General features: G+C 41.2%; 1 long non-coding RNA gene across 4 annotated transcripts in view; it reads left to right on the top strand.

Annotated features, from left to right (window-relative positions):
• Positions 1–14920, top strand: part of LOC123621914 — a 32332-nt gene that overhangs the window by 887 nt on the left and 16525 nt on the right. For 2 of the 4 annotated variants that reach the window (XR_006729329.1, XR_006729330.1), the window contains exons 3-4: positions 2197–2328; positions 13406–13472. This is a non-coding gene — a long non-coding RNA (uncharacterized LOC123621914). Of the gene's footprint in view, positions 1–2196; positions 2329–10045; positions 10118–13405; positions 13473–14920 lie in introns of those variants that run through there. The other 2 variants (XR_006729332.1, XR_006729331.1) reach the window with 2 other exon arrangements.

Here is a 14920-nt window from a genome sequence, read left to right as displayed (position 1 = left end):
CAATTCTTCCTGCTCTCTTTGGGATCTTTTCTGGTTTCCTTCTGTTAACTAGTTAGTTAAACTGCTCACATGAATTAGTAAATGGATAAAGAAAAAAAAAAAATTTCGGCCAGGCACGGTGGCTCACGCCTGTAATCCCAGCACTATGGGAGGCCGAGGCGGGTGGATCGTTTGAGCTCAGGAGTTCGAGACCACCCTGAGCACGAGCGAGACCGCGTCTCTACTGAAAATAGAAAGAAATTATTTGGACAGCTAAAAATATATATAGAAAAAATTAGCCAGGCCAGGCGCGGTGGCTCACGCCTGTAATCCTAGCACTCTGGGAGGCCAAGGCGGGTGGATCACTCGAGGTCAGGAGTTCGAGACCAGCCTGAGCAAGAGTGAGACCCCACTCCCCCACCCCCCCCCACCCCGTCTCTACTAAAAATAGAAAGAAATTATCTGGCCAACTAAAACATATATAGAAAAAATTAGCCGGGCATGGTGGCGCATGCCTGTAGTCCCAGCTACTTGGGAGGCTGAGCCAGTAGGATCGCTTAAGCCCAGGAGTTTGAGGTTGCTGTGAGCTAGGCTGATGCTGGCACTCACTCTAGCCAGGGCAACAAAGTGACACTCTGTCTCAAAAAAAAAAAAAAAAAAAATTAGCCAGGCATGGTGGCTCATGCCTGTAGTCCCAGCTACTTGGGGGGCTGAGGCAGAAGGATTGCTTGAGCCCAGGAGTTTGAGGTTGCTGTGAGCAAGGCTGACGCCATGGCACTCACTCTAGCCTGGGCAACGGAGTGAGACTCTGTCTCAAAAAAAAAAAAAATATTTCGAATAAAATAGTCACTGTTAACAGAGTTATACCTGCGATTGACAAAATTTAATTCAAGTAAAAGCCAGCTGAGATGTTAGATCCTTAATAGTGTAGCCTTACATTTTACATCAGATACATCAATAACATTTGGCTCACCCAGGAATTTTATATTGACTATATTTATATTTACATAGTCTTGTTAAAATGGGCTGTTGAGCTGGGTGCATTGGCTCTCGCCAGCTACTTGGGAGGCTGAGGCAGGAGGATCCCTGGAGCCCAGGAGTTCCAGGCTTCCAGGCTTCAGTAGTTATGATGGTACCAGTGCACTCCAGCCTGGGCAACAGAGTGAGACCCTGTCTAAAAAAAAAAAATAGCTGTTGTTTTTAATACCAGAGATTTTTAATGCCAGAATTTTATTTTCCCTTTAAATGAAGACTTATACTTCCTTAAACTGGGAAGGGATCTTAAAAGGTGATCTAACCCAGTGGCTTTCTTTACTTTTCTTTTTTCTTCTATGGTCCTCCCCTCCCCCTAAACCTCTTAGTTCCTACCTTATATATTTGATCTATACCAGCAGCTAGGTACTATAGATGAAGCTATATACAGAAGATCCCTGATTTATGATGATTTGACTTACAACTTATGATGATGCAAAAGTCATATGTCGTCAGTAGAAACTGTACTTTGAATTTTGAACTGAATGTTTTTAAAATTTTTTTTAGAGACAGGGTCTCATTCTATTGCCCATGCTGGAGTACAGTGGTACCATCATAGCTAACTGTAACCTTAATTCCCGGGCTCAAGTGATCCTCCTACCTCAGCCTCCCGAGTAGCTGAGACTACAGGTGGATGTCACCAACCCTGGCTAATTTTTAAATTTCTTTTGTAGGGAAGAGGTCTTGCTATATTGCCCAGACTGTTCTCTAACACCTGGCCTCAAGTGATCCTCCTACCTTGGCTTCCAAAAGTACTAGGATTATAGGCTTGAGCTACCAAACCTGGCCAAATTTTGAATTTTGATCTTTTCTAGAGCTAGAGGTATGCGGAACAATACTTTTCTAGTGATGCTGGGCAGTGGCAGCAATCAGGAAGATAATACTGTACAGGAAGATAATACTGTAATATCAATAAATTACATAAGATATTCACTTTATTATAAAATAGGTTTGGTATTAGATGATTTTGATGAACTATAGGTTAATGTAAGTGTTCTGAGCACATTTACAGTAAGCTAGACTAAGCTATGATGTTTGTAGGTTAGGCATATAAAATGCATTTTCGACTTATAATATTTTCAGCTTACAATGAGTTTATTGGGATGTAACCCTGTTATAAGTCGAGAAGCAAATATAGTAAGGCTGGAGCCCACCTGTAGTCTCCCCTTCCTCCTACCTTTGCAGAGACTCAAGGGAAACTCTGGAGTACCACTGAGCACAAGTATGAAAACCTCAAATTAGCCCAATCTCCATATTTGACATGAAGAAAATCAGGCCAGGACTGATTAAGTAACTTGTCCAGGACTACAGAAGAAGGTAAGAGATAGTGCTAAGACTATAACCCATCTAATATTGGGTTTGTTTGTCTGTATATAAATACTCTCTTATCCATCCATCCCCCTGTTAAACACATTATGAATATATAACACTACCATATTGCTAAGATTATTTCAAGGCCTTTAAATGAATAGTTTGCCATTGGTCTCCAAATGGTTTTGATCATACTTCCTTTCAGTACAAAATTTTTGACATGTACTTATTTATAAACTTTATATATATTATCATGTTATACATGTTATAAAACAAATTCAAAAGTAGACATTATAAGAGGATAAGATACTTTTTTTTTTTTTTTTAGGAGACAGGGTCTCATTCTGTTTGTTGCCTAGGCTGGAGTGCACCGGCATAAATCATAACTCACTGCAGCCTCCAACTCTTGGGCTCAAGTGATCCTCCTGCCTCGGCCTCCCCAGTCACTAAGACCACAGGCACATGCCACCATGCCCGGCTAGTTTTTTCATAATGTTTTTAGAGACAGGGTCTCACTGTGTTACCCAGGCTAGTCTCAAACTCCTGGCCTCAAGCAATCCACCTACCTCAGCCTCCCTTGTTGATCGGATTATAGGCATGAGCTACTGCGCCTGGCTATAAAATACAAAATTTATAGAAAAGTTTCCATACTTTCTCCCCTTACTCCCATAGATCATCTCTTGTATCCCTCAATGTTTAAATTGGTATTCTTCAAAATCGACAAACCCCACTTTGGAGACCACTGTGGCATACATGTGTCTGTCATGTTTAGAACCCAGTGATTGTGCACATATTTGTTTATTTGTTCAGAATCATTTAGGGTTACTCAAAACTTATAAAATTTTATTCCAATCATAGGTAAGACAAAATAAATGCTTGCCCCAGAAATGAAGTTGTTTTGCTATTCACCTACTCTTCTACTATGAATGAATTTCTGGCTGCCTTATACGCTACAAAAATGTATAATATTTGGACAGAAACTTTACTAGTTAGAATAACACTATCTACTGTAACAAACAGACCCCAGAACATATAAAGGCTCAGATACAATTGAGTTTTATTTCCCAATTATAAAATAACCTAACACTTCCCTCCACATGGTGATTCAGGGACTCATGCTGTTGTTTCACCATCCCCAGGGGTTATCTGTGTCTAGCTGAAATAAATAGGGGTTGGGGTAATGTAGAGGGGGCTAAATTCCTCAAAAGTCCTGGCCCCAAAATGGCATATATCATTCCATAGCATTTTATCACCTAGAATTCAGCCACATCTATTTGAAAGGGAGGAGAAATGTAGTCTGAGTACCCATGAAGAAAAGTATATCAGTTAGTGTCCACTTAGGAGAACATAAATCACTCTAAGTATTCAAACAGAAGAAATTTAATACAACACATTGTTTGCAAAAGTGTTGGAAGGGCTACAGAGATCAGTGACTACTGGAAAACACTACCACCCAGGACCAGAGGCACAAAAGAGAAAACAGTGTTACCTAGGACCCATGATCACTGTGCCATTGAGGTGGTGGGAGCAACTTCTACTGATGTTGAACTGCTGCTGTTTTGCAGTAAGGAAGGAGCCCACATACTCACACTGAAGCCACTGGACACTAGGAGCCCAAAGTCGCCTACCACTGTCACTACCAATGCCAAAGTCAGAGCTCCATGAGTGCAGGGCATACCCTGATCCTGCACCTTCTTGAACTGTCCTACCTGTGTAGGAACCCAGAAGCTGCCAGAAGCCCCATCAGAAGCAGTAAAGAATAAATGGTTTCTCCTCTCTTCAGTAGGTTTCCCATCAGTCTCCCACAAGTAACTAGAATAGCCTGCCCTTTGTCAACCTGAAATAATCAAAAAGATCCGAGTTTAGTTTAAAGAGAGTTTATTCAAGTGCAAAGGTTGTGGATGGCCACCTGGGAGCCTAGATTCAAGAGTTGCCCTGAATATACACCCCAATTCACAGCAGTTACAAGTGGATTCTTAACCAAAAAAAGAAGAGGCAGTTCCTAAGTTGTTTACTAATAATTTACATTAAAATAATACAAGCTATTAATTGGCTATCACAATTAATTGGCTTTGTATCACAAATTCTAGGAACAAGAAGATAAAGGGTGAGGCAGCAAGTCAGGAACAAAATGCGTTTAAACAATTGCCCCCAGGCGTGGGTGTGGGGTGTGACTGAAGTCCCATACTCCTGTCTGGGCCTGATAAATTTTGCATACCTCAAATAGCTCAGACAGCTCTGAGCTATTTTTCATTTCTCACCTTTCAGGTATTTAGCACGATTTTACCATTCTGCCATACTTAACATATAAAAAGGGAATAACAACACCATGTATTTGCCTAACAAGATGCAAATATTCCACTTAAAATGAAGATGCCTTCACCTTCTCTCTCCCCAAAAAAGAGAAGGCATAAAGTCATATCCATTACCATATTCATATCTGAGACATATTAATTCCACTTCTATTTTTTTTTCTTATCTTTTTTTTTTTTTTAGTCTTTTTTTTTTTTCTTTTTTTCCACCTTCCCCTTTGACAAAATTCCACTTCTAGTTCAGCCACAATCCCACCTGGATATTCTGTAACCTACATTATAAAATTAAAAACTACCAACGAAACTGACAGACCTTTTGCTAGACTGACCAAGAAAAAAGAGAAGTCTCAAATAACCACCAACATTCCTTATATAAAATAAGAGGAAAGGGAAAGGAGGAAAATAATTGGTCTTAATACATAACAAGTGTTTTGGATTAAATCACGTGCCCCAAAAAGATGTGCTGAAGTCCCGGTACCAGTGAATGTGACCTTATTTGGAAAGAGGGCTTTTGCAGATGTAATCACATTAAGATGAGGTCATACTGGAATAGAGTGGACCCTAAATCCAATGTCTGGTGTCCTTATAAGAAAAGGGAGAGGAAGATTTGGACACACAGACACACCAAGAAAGCCATGTGATGACACAGGCAGAGACTGGAGTAATGCAACTTTAAGACAAGAAGTGCCAAGGATTGCCAGCAACCAGCAGAAGCCAGGAAGAGGCAAGGGAAGATTCTTCCCTAGAGCCATCAAAAAAAGAGCATGGCCCTGCTGACACCATGATTTCAGGTTTCTAGCCTCCAGAACTGTGAAAGAATAAATTTCTGTTGGCCAGGTGCAGTGGCTCACACCTGTAATCCTAGCACTCTGGGAGGCCGAGGCAGGAAGATCGTTTGAGCTCAGGAGTTCAAGACCAGCCTGAGCAAGAGCAAGACCCTGTCTCTACTAAAAATAGAAAGAAATTAGCCAGACAACTAAAAATATATAGAAAAAATTAGTCAGGCATGGTGGTGCATGCCTGTAGTCCCAGCTATTCGGGAGGCTAAGGCAAAAGGATTGCTTAAGCCCAGGAGTTTGAGGTTGCTGTGAGCTAGGCTGACACCATGGCACTCAAGCCCAGGCAACAGAGTGAGACTCTGTCTCAAAAAATAAAATAAAATAACATAAAATAAATTTCTGTTGTTTTAATCTACCATCAGCCCTTAATTCCTGAACCTGTCTCTTCTGACTATGGGAGCGTTATATGTTGGTGGCGATTTGTTGTTCCTAGTGTCCTAGGAAATGAATACGAGAAGAGATAAACATAGCTATTACTGTCCTCCTTTCTGTTCCTGCTTACAGAGCCATAGCTGATATTTCTACCGCCCTCCTTCCATTATCCAAACCATACCCCCTTTTTCCTCAGCTAGCACATCAATTGATCAGAGTCCCATAGCTAGCAGGGGATCTGAATCTTTATTCCTGAAGTATTTCCTTCTCAGTCCTTAGTGGGTTGTTGTAGTGTGGGGGTTAATTTTATGTGCCAACTTGACTGAGCCATGGGGTGCCCATGCAACTGGTCATAATTAAGGGTGTGTGTGTGAGCGTGGTTTTGCATGAGATTAACATTGGAATCTGTAGACTGAGTAAAGCAGATTGCCCTCCCCAAGGTGGGTGGGCCTAATCTAATCAGTTGAAGACATGAATAGAATAAAACAGCTGAGTAAGAAGAACTTCTCCTGCCTGACTGCTTGAGCTGGGACATTGGTCTTTTCTAACCTTTAGACTCAAAACATTGGCTTTTCTTAGGTCTCAAACCTACTTTTAAGCTAAAAATTACACCATCAGCTCTCCTGGTTCTCAGGCTTTTGGACTCAGACTGGAACTATACTTTGGCTCTACTGTGTCTCCAGCTTGCCAAATGTGGATCTTGGGATCTCTCAGCCTCCACAATCATATAAGCCAATTCCTTATAATAAATTTCTTTATTATGTATATTTATTTATACATATGCATTTATTTATATATGTATACATTGTAAATACATATACATACGTATACATACGTAAGAGGTATATGCATATATACCTCTTACTGGTTTATTTCTCTGGAAAACCCTAATACATGTAGTCTACCATTAACTTTTATTAGACCATAGATTAACAGTACTAAAATGTGCTCCCAAAAATCTCCAGATTCCATACATAGTACATTCTTAACCTTTTTTGTAGCAAGAAACACATTTCCACCTAATAATTTGGATCAATCACCCAGCCAATACAATAACTCTCTTCTTTGCCTGCTGGTTCAGTGGCATGAGGAACCCAAAATGTTCAAGTGACAGTCCCAACTTGTAATTCAGTGGAAATATTATGGTATCCCTTGGTGGAAAAATTCCCCACTTAGGAAATAAGTCCTTTGAACCAGTAAAAGCAAAATTATGGAAATGGCAACCAAAATTTTCCCAAGGTCATTATATAATAGTGTAAAAGGGGTCGGGCATGGTGGCTCATGCCTATATTCTCAGCACTTTGGGAGGCCAAGGTGGGAGGATTGCTTGAGGCAGCAGTTTGAGATCAGCCTGGGCAACATAGCAAGACCCTGCCTCTACAAAAAAAAAAAACAATTAGCTTGGTGTGGTGGTGTGCACCTGCAGTCCAAGCTACTTGGGAGGCTGAGACAGGAGGATCACTTGAGCCCAGGAGTTTGAGGCTGCAATGAACTATGATCATGCCGCTGCACTGCAGCCTGGGTGACAGAGACCCTGTCTCTATCAATCAATCAATCAATAAATAAATAACGTAATAGGGAAAAGAGCCATGTTAACCCCTTAATTTATGAACCTATCTTTTCTGACTATGACAGTTTCATATATTGGTCACCTGCTCAAAGCATATACATCACTTGGTGTTCCATGGTCAGGTATTGAGTTGCAACTACAACTCAGCAGTAAACAAGAGCTAATTCTCAAAGGGAAAATATTTATTGACAGAAAATGATATAACTGTGCCCTAAAACCCTAGAGGTTTGTGCTGGGATTCTACTGTCAGCATTTCCCAGAGGATCCATATAGTATCTCCATCTGTCACTAGATACTTCAACAGCATTTGCTGTGCTAGATGATATGGCTCAGCTCACATGGCACAAAAGAATGCTCTGCAGCCTGGGCCAGCAACAGAGTCTTCTCTTGCTTTGGGACCTACTCAAAACTGGTTTATAAGACAGAGCAATACAAATGTAATGTACCTTGCTTGTAAAATCCAAAGAGCCCCAAATGTTTTACCTCTTTCTTAGCAGCTAAGGGCATGATGTGCAGCAACTTGCCTTTTATTGTAGAGGGGATATTCTGATATGCCCCATACCACTGGACTCTCAGGAACTTCACCAAGGTGATAAGACCTAAATTTGCTTGGAGTTTGTCTCTCATCCTCTGGCATGCATCTGTCTTATTAAGGCATTTAGGGTTCTTTTTTTTTTTTTTTTTTTGAGACTGAGTCTGACTCTGCTGCCCTGGGTAGAGTATAGTAGCGTCATAGTAGCTCACTGCAGCCTCAAAGTCCTGGCCTCAAGCAATCCTCCTGCCTCAGCCTCCCAAGTAGCTGGGACTACAGGCATGTGCCATCACTCCTGGCTAATCTTTTCTATTTTTGGTTGAGACAGGGTCTTGCTCTTGCTCAGGCTGATCTCGAACTCCTGAGCTCAAGCAATCCTTCTGCGTCAGCCTCCAAGAATGCTAGGATTACAGGCATGAACCACCATGCCCAGCCAGCATCTAGGGTTCTTGATACTCTTGCTCACAAAATCAAATCAATATGATGTCTTCACTGTAATGGACCAGCATGATGTCTTCTGAGATGGTGAAAAGTCAGATCCTCTGCAAATTAGATTATGACAGAGAGCAGTAGACTTGGCGTAGCCCTGAGGGAACACATTGAAGGTATGCTGCTGCCCCTGCTAGGTGAAAGCAACATGCTTGGGATGATACTTGTCAAGTGATACTAAGAAAAACTCATTTGCCACATCAACAGCTGTAATAGCTGGAGCTGCATATTGATTTGCTTCAGTACAGAAGCCACATCTAGGCAGCACAATTCACTATTGCAAGGATGTGGAAACAACCCAAGTGCCTGTCGATTCATGAGTGGATTATTAAAATTTGGTGTATGTATACAATGGAATATTACTCAATTATAAGAAATGACAGTGATCTAGCAACTCATATTTTCCTGGATAATGCTTGAGCCCATTCTCCGAAGTGAGGTATCACAAGAATGGAAGAATAGAGTCTACATGTACTCACCATCAAATTGGCACACTATGGTGCTCACACGGTAGTAATATTCTCCAGGGATTAGGGGGTTGGGGCGGGGGTACATTCACAACTAATGGACGCAGTGAGCATTGTAGAGGGGAAGGGCATGCCTCTAATCCTCGCTTGGGTGAGGCAAAGACATAAAATGTAACCAAAATGCTTGTACTCTCATAACATCCTGAAATAAAAATTAAAAAAAAATTATAGAGCTGTACACTTAAAAAAAAATAAGCCACATCTAGAACAGCAGCTGCAATTGAATCACCATATGATTAAGTTTATAATAGTACACAGGACTCAACTTTCTTAGTAGGCTAAACAGGCAAGTTAAATAGGGAGGTGATAGGAATTATCCCTAAATCTTTCAAGTCTCTGATGTTGGCGCTCTCTGCAATAACCCCAGGGATGTGGTATTGCTTTTGATTTGCTCTTTTAGAAGGAAAGGACAATTATAAGGCTTCTGTTTAAACTCTCTTACTATAATATCTCACTCTACAGGTCAGGGAGCTAATAGGTATATTCTTCCATTTGCCATATGACTATTCCAAGTATGCTTTCAGAAACTGGAGAAATAACCACAGTTAGTTACCTGGAATCACGGTAATGTACTGGAGCCCAAACTGGATTAACCACGTGACTTCCATAAGCTACCACTCTGACCAATGGACTCCAGGGGATTCTTGGCTCCACAGGGATTGGCATAGTCAGGGCCAGTATATAGGAATTCCAAAAAGGAGAAATTTCCCTTTCTTTAGGGCTTATTCACTCTGGAAAGTGGCTCCTGATCCCTTTTTCGGAGAAAGAAAAGAAGAGGAAGAATTGTAGTATAAATTTTTAGCTGTGTCACAGGGTCCTTGCTCATGAGGACCATCCTTCCCTCCATTCAAGGACCTGTGGAATGGCTTACATCCATACACCAGATGAAAAGCGACTCTCCACAGTGGTGACTCAAGTCAGGTCTCTGCTTGCCAGAGCTAGAGTTTTTCTAATTGTACAGATCAAAAATTACTTATGTTAGGTGCCCATCTATTTAATTCTATGTAATTAATAGCCACCACCAAAGATCTATCTGAGGTAAAACATTCTGATTGCCACCCTGACCCTTTTGCCTGTTTTAGGAACTGCATTCACCTTGTCTCTGGTGGTTAAGCACTGGTACCTGGCCGCTGTTACTCTGGATTGAAATCAAGGAACCCATCTCAGTGGGGAACTCACCCACCATCATCCCTGGCCTGCAGCCATCAATCAGCCTTTTGAAAACTTGGCCCTCCCTTCACCAATGTATTTCGCAGTGTCTTGCTTAGAAGAGTGTCCTCTGGGACAACTTTTCCTGCTCCCTAAGCTTTTGAGTTCCTTCCTTGAAATTATACCAGGGAAGTTTTGGCATCTCAACCTACTGAAAGTAAACCAGCATTTAAGTCCAGTTTTCAGTCAACCAACCTGCTACTTGAGCTACATATTGTATCTGAAAACTTTGGTAAATGCTCCTACATTGGTTGATCAATTCAGCTCAGTCCACTGTTAAGTTCTATTATTTTTTGTCAAGCCCTTCTAGAACCCATTCTCACACATATTCTCAGGGCTCTGACAATATAAATTTGCAAAATTCTACATTTTGGGAGGCAGGGGTTTATAATCTGTTCTCTCCCAGGTCAGACAAGAAACTGCTTCAGATGAATTCAGCACAGGATTTTCAAACAAAGGCAGGCCAGTTTCCTCAGACATTGGAAAAAAGGAGTGTTTTGGGTTGGAAAAGAAAGCTCAGGGGAATGGAATCTACAATTAAAAAGAACAAAGTATTAATGCATGAAACACTTTGGATAGATTTCAAGGGCATAAACTCAAAAGGTTACGCGTTGTATGATTCCATTTATATAACATTCTTAAAGTGAGAAATCTATAGTGATAGAGAATGGATCAGTGGTTGCCAGGGGTTAGAGTTGTTTGGGGGTTTTTTTGTTTGTTTGTTTGTTTGAGACAGAGTCTTGCTCTTTTGCCCAGGCTAGAGTGCTGTGGTGTCAGCCTAGCTCATAGCAACCTCAAACTCCTGGGCTCAAGCAATCCTTCTGCCCCAGCCTCCCAAGTAGCTGAGACTTCAGGCATGTGCGACTATGCCCAGCTAATTTTTTCTATTTTTAGTTGCCCAGCTAATTTTTTTTTTTTCTATTTTTAGTAGAGACAAGGTCTCACTCTTGCTCAGGCTGGTCTCAAACTCCTGAGCTCAAGCAATCCTCCCTCCTCAGCCTTCCAAAATGCTAGGATTATAGGCGTGAGCCACTGCGCCCGGCCACCAGGGGTTAGAGTTGGGGAAAGAATGACTATTAGGGGGTGACACAGGAAGTTTCTTTGTGGAGGTTGAACAGTTCTGTATCTTGATTGTGGTAAGAGTTACTTGAATCCACAGGTATCATAAAATTTCATAGAACTGTACACCAAAAAAAAAAAAAAAAAAGGTGTGCATGTAAAAACTAGCAAAATCTGAATAAGGTCTGTACCTGAGTTAATAATATTGTACCAAGGTTAGTTTTCTAGTTTTTACAAGGTACTTTGGTACTGTGTTTCCTCATTGGAAGAAACTGGGCAAAAGGTACATGGAACTCTGTACTATTTTTGCAACTTACTGTGAGTCTTAACTATTTTAAAATAGGAAGTTAGTTAAGGGCTGCATGCAGTGGCCCATGCCTGTAATCCTAGCACTCTGGGAGGCCGAGGTGGGAGGATACCTTGAGGTCAGGATTTCGAGACCAGCCTGAGGAAGAGCCAGACCCTGTCTCTATTAAAAATAGAAAAAAAAAATAGCTGGGCAACTAAAAATAGAAAAAAATTAGCTGGGCATGGTGGTACGCACCTATAGTCCCAGCTACTGGGAAGGCTGAGGCAGGAGGATCACTTGAGCCCAGGAGTTTAAGGTTGCTGTGAGCTAGGCTGACACCATGGCACTCTAGTCTAGTGAGACTCTGTCTCCAGGAAAAAAAAAAAAGAAGTTAGTTAAATGAAGAAGAAGGAAAGGAAGAGAAAGAAATACTCTTTGGGGACTTGGGGATTCAAGTTTCTCAGATTTGTCTGAGTCTGTCAGATGTCTTTATTCTAAGTCTTCTAAGTCGCAGGGTCCCACCTTTTCCCAATAAATGCCCCAACTTTTAATATTTTTTTGAAGGGGGTCAGTGAAGAAGGGAATTCACTTTTGTTCTTTCTTTCTTTCTTTCTTTCCTTCTTTCTTTCTTTCTTTCTTTCTTTCTTTCTTTCTTTCTTTCTTTCTTTCTTTCTTTCTTTCTTTTTTTCTTTCTTTTTTTTTTTTTTTTTTTTTGAGACAGACTCTCACTCTGTTGCCCAGGCTGGAGTGCAGTGGCATCATCATACCTCACTACAGCCTCAAACTACTGGGCCCGTGATCCTCCTGCCTTAGCCTACCAAGTGGCTGGGACTACAGGTGTGTGACATGATGCCCAGCTAATTTTTCTATTTTTAGTAGAGACAGGGACTCACTCTTGCTCTCAGGCTGGTCTGAAACTCCTGAGCTCAAGCAATCATCCCACCTTGGCCTCCCAGAATGCTAGGATTACAGTCATGAGCCACCACGCCTGGCCTGCCCCAACTCTTAGATGGAAGAGATTCTGAGTCCTCAGTGATATTATTGTACTAATGGGTTAACCAACCCTGGTACTTCCCTGCTTTCCTTCTTCTAGACTTCTTTAATATGAGCTAATAATTATCCTTGTGTAAGTTGTTTATAGATGGGTATTTTGTAACTTGAAGCTGAAAACAATCCTAATTCAAATCATTGACTCATAATTAGATATGTTAATATATTACTTGACAAATTTATTCTCTAGTGATTTCTATTCTCTTCCTTTCTAAAAGTATATTGTTTAGTATATCTAAACAATCAAAACAATATTGTATTAGTTGGAATTTTTTATTTCAAAAGGACAGAAAGGCCGGGTGCGGTGGCTCACGCCTGTAATCCTAGCACTCTGGGAGGCTGAGGCAGGAGGATTGCTCGAGGTCAGGAGTTCGAGACCAGCCTGAGCAAGAGCGAGACCCCGTCTCTACTTAAAAATAGAAAGAAATGATTTGGACAGCTAAAAATATACATAGAAAAAATTAGCCAGGCATAGTAGTGCATGCCTGTAGTCCCAGCTACTCGGGAGGCTGAGGCAGAGGGATTGCTTGAGCCCAGGAGTTTGAGGTTGCTGTGAGCTGGGCTGACGCCACGGCAGTCTAGCCCGGGCAACAGAGTGAAACTCTGTCTCAAAAATAAAATAAAATAAAATAAAATAATTAAAATAAAATAAAATTAAAAAGGACAGAAAATGAAACCCAAATTGGCTTAACCAAAAAGGGAAATCTACTGGATCATATAACTGTAAAAAATAGAAGATGAAAGTTTGTGTTGATTTAGGAGCTCAAACATCTCTAGGATTCATTATTTCTCCAGTTCTCATTTCTGCCTTCTACTTTCTTGGCTTCCTTTGTAGTCACCAAGTGGCCTCGAGTTCCTGGTTGCATTCATCCTTACTGCTAGAAGTTCTGGCAGAAAAAAAGGTACCCTTTTTCCTGATAATCCCAGTCAAAATCTCATTGTGCCACAATGACTTTGAATGAGTCCTGTACCTATCCTTGAGCTAAACTCTGTGATCAGGATAGGCCTGGCTTTCATGTCCACTTTTAAGTTGGGTGTGATGTCAACTCTACCTAAAGCACTTGGTCTAAGAGTAGAAGCAAGGATACCAGTGCCAAAGAAAACAGAATAAATACTTAAGAAAAAAATGTTTTGGAAGATGAATATGAATGCTTATGTTAAAACACATTACGAAATGCCTAAACTGAAATTATTTGAATTCTGAAACAGATTTAGAGGAAAGCTGACATTTTAGATTGTGTCACCCATCTGAACAGAAGCAATGTGGTTGAATGAATGCTGAATGCTGAAGTCAAGAGACTTTGATTCTAGCTCAGAGCTCAGGCCTGCTAGCTCTGTGACCTTCAGCAAGTCACCTGACTTCTCTGGTCCCCAGTTGCCTCACACATAAGACAAAGATAGTAATAATATTTATACATATAATGGTTCTTGGTTCATTTTTGCATCTACCTTAACATGCTTAGGCTTGAGAAGCGCCAAGGGTTCATGCCTGAGGAGTCACAGCAAACATGTCTGTGGCCAAACTTGTCAGAAATGAAAGCATATTAGGGAACATCTGATAACCTCCGACCTGTGTGCTGGATTGGCTCTTGGAGGCACTCTGCTGAGAAGTAGAGACAATATCACTGCACCCTGCCCCCCTCCTCCCCCACCACCCCTTGCTGGTCAAGATCTGTCTTTGGGAGCTGTGGCATTCTTGCATCATGCCCACAAATTTGTACCAGCACCTCAGGTCCCAACCAGCAAATAGTATTTAGACAGATTCACCAACAGTGAGAACTTGAGTTATGCAAAAAGGCTAGTGAAATCTTAGATTTGTTTTGTCTTGTTTTTTTCCCCCAGGAAGACTCTACAGAGCAATTTTTCCCTTCCTGTTGGCATGTGGTCAGATACTCAACACATAAGTTCCAGGATCTCCTCAGATTACCTTGTACCCTTTTGAGTGCTCTCAGGCATTGCCTCATAGAAAAGGTGTGGGTTGGCAGTGGGTGCAATTAACATTCCTAGTGCCAAACTGCACAAACTTTCTCTTTGTCTCTGTTATTAGTATTTCTCTACCTCTGAGATCTACCATTCTTATAACATTTCACTGGAATATTTTAATACAGCTCAAATTCAATCTTTCTTTCTTCCTTTCTTTCCTCTCTGTCTCTCTTTCTTTCTTTCTGGCAGAGTTTTGCTATGTTGCTCAGGCAAGAGTGCAGTGACTATTCACAGGTGTGATCACAGTGCACTACAACCTTCAACTCCTGGACTTAATCGATCCTCTCTCCTCAGCCTTCCCAGTAGCTGGGAGTACAGGTGCACGCCATGGTGCCCAGCTCAAAGTCTTTCTTACTTTCCCATCCCT

Source organism: Lemur catta, chromosome 16 (assembly GCF_020740605.2).
Source record: "Lemur catta isolate mLemCat1 chromosome 16, mLemCat1.pri, whole genome shotgun sequence".
Classification (NCBI taxonomy): Eukaryota; Metazoa; Chordata; class Mammalia; order Primates; family Lemuridae; genus Lemur; species Lemur catta.
Note: the sequence above shows the minus strand (reverse complement) of the source record. Positions and strands in the feature narration are given on the sequence as shown.